Source organism: Anarrhichthys ocellatus, unplaced genomic scaffold, assembly GCF_004355925.1.
Source record: "Anarrhichthys ocellatus isolate YVR2014 unplaced genomic scaffold, GSC_Weel_1.0 scaffold549, whole genome shotgun sequence".
NCBI lineage: Eukaryota > Metazoa > Chordata > Actinopteri > Perciformes > Anarhichadidae > Anarrhichthys > Anarrhichthys ocellatus.
In genome coordinates this window covers 6,775-9,370 of record NW_022280523.1, presented here as the reverse complement: position 1 = coordinate 9,370, position 2,596 = coordinate 6,775, and positions in this window count along the sequence as shown.

The following is a 2,596-nucleotide window of genomic DNA, read 5'->3' as shown; positions in this document are numbered from 1 at the left end:
CTGCAACGGTGACAAGTTGCACGAAAATGAATTATAGCTGATGGCAGCATGCTGGCACACTGTTCTCTTTGCATGGAATTTAAACATGATTGTTGCAGTGTGAGATAGTTTTAAACTGACGTAGTTGCATTGACAGGCAAGTAAATACATTATTTCGCCAAGTTTGTTAAATCTGGTTGTAAAGAACTGAATGCAGAGGGGAAAGCATCATACAAATGCTCAAATGAGGTTTATTTCGGCTTCCTTTTTTCAGTTGGCAGGTTTGATCGACAGGCCATTTCAACATTACACAGTCAAATGGAACAACAATACAATAATACACCTTCCTCTTCCTGTAACAACTCAAACAACCAGACTCTCTACACCTCTCATCACTGATGAATGATATTGTGCAATCAAAGCGTTTGGCTTCTGTCCTCTCAGCAGCATCACAGTACATGTAAGCAGTGCTTTTAGTGCTAAAGAGACAATTAACCCCAGAAATCTAAAACACACATTTTTCCTCTCACCTGTGTGCTATTTATCAATCTAGATTGTTTTGGTGCGAGTTGCCCAGTGTTGTAGAAGTTGTCCGTAGAGATGTCTGCCTTCTCTCCAATATAAAGCAACAACATGACACTCTGCTCACAACAAGAACTGTGGAATATCGCGAGTAACGGTCATGATTTCTGCACAGACACTTTGCTGTTGAGTTTTCCAAATGTAAGCTGTGTGTCCTCTATTCCCATCATATTGGAAAGAAGGCCGACATCTCTGCAGCCGATATCTCCAACTCTCTGTAACTCACACCAAAACCATCGACACCACAGACTGTTTGTAGGAAGTGGACGTAGTCATTGTTACGTCTCTCATTGGTTTGTGGACTGCGGTCTTGAATCTCAGATTTCTGCGTTTTGGCCGTCGCCATCTTGGTTTTTTGCAACCAGCGAACAGGAAGTGACCATAACTGGACTGAGGAGGAGTCACGTAGAGACACCGTACACTTGGTTTGTGTTTCTGTGGAACCCTGTGATGCTTTACTGTGCTCCCTGAAGAAGCTCTCACCTTAGAGAGAGGTTTTCTCCGGTGTGTGATCATCATCGATGTGTGTTGACAGTGTTTCTGAATGAATCTGTTTAATCTCCGTGTTGGTTTGATCGGTTAAGGTTTGTCTTTTCAGCTTTCAACAAAAGTCGGTACTCTGATTCTCATTCGACTCTCCCACTGAACGTAAATTCCATGTTTGTGTTATTATGTTTGTCTCATTTTCTTTCTACATATACTGTATTTTATACGTTTTATTCGGAGGCAGCTTGAGATTTGAGAACGTCTCTGCCAGCAGCTGCTTCTCTGTAATTCTTGTGTGCATGAGGATGAAATAACTTGAACTTGAGCAGCTTCATTGTTTGATTCTTTTTAAATGGATGAATAACAGGGATTTACACTCCAGTGGTCTCTCTTTGAACAGTAAAAGGAAGGTTTCATGTAACAAACCTGAGTTAAACACACACCGCCCGCCTGATGTTCATCAAGTTAAATCCACAAGGAAGTACACACACACACACACACACCACTGAGTCCGATGGGCTCAACCGGTGATCAAGTGTCGTTTTGGTGCATTGAAAGCTGTGAGAAAGTGAAACATGTGATTGTGTGGATGTAAGTCGGGTGAGGCCAGTAATGGGCCAAAGACTGCTCTCACATTCTGAAGTGCACGCTCATCTAATCGTCAATATTTTCTGATCTTTGCTAGTTTGTTTGTCTTTTTTTATTTAGTCAGTGTGACATTAACACAAGAGGAAGGAAACAGATGTTATGATGTGATTATGGTTCTGATTTGTACTTTTGTTAGAGTGTTTAAGTGTTTTGGGGAATGCTTGAAAGTGTGTTCATATAAAAACAACTGTGAGCGGCAGAATGTGCAGGTATGTCAGAGGAGGAAGAGGAGGAGAGAGAAATGGATAAATAACCACATAAATAAATGGTCATAATAATAATAATGACAAAAATTAAAAGATAAAAAGATTCTTCCATGATTTTCTGTGAAGCATATCTCGTCAATCATTTCAGTGTGTACGTTTTCAACTGTCATGTCTTGACCCTCTCTGCGTCTTTCACACCAGGAAGCCACACGTGATTGTGGTTGAGGTCACCTGCTAGCAGTCACCTGAGGTCCTCCTGAATAGATGAATGAATATCCTCTGATTTCATCTTTAATCCTTCATGTTTCTGTGTACATTTAATATTCACACATGTGCCGTCCTCTTTGTTTACCAGAGTAAAGGTCTCAAACAAAGTTCATTCTCTTTTCCTTTTCTATTTCTTGTGTGTCTGAAAAATACAATTTTAGTGTCAGAACGTATGGAACACGTGCTTTGTGAAATTTGGGTCCAATATTTACTTGGAGTGAAAGAATCCTTCATGTTCATGCTCACTTCTCTGGAGTCAAAGGACTCAGGACGTGTTGCTAATGCCGTGTCAACATTGAGCAACTTTGTCTTATTTTATTCCCTCATCATCTTTTAAATAAATAATGTAATTATTATGATGTGATGTTTATGCAGTAAAGAAAAATCTCCTTTTGACTCTAACTGTAAAAACGTTTCTGAATATAATA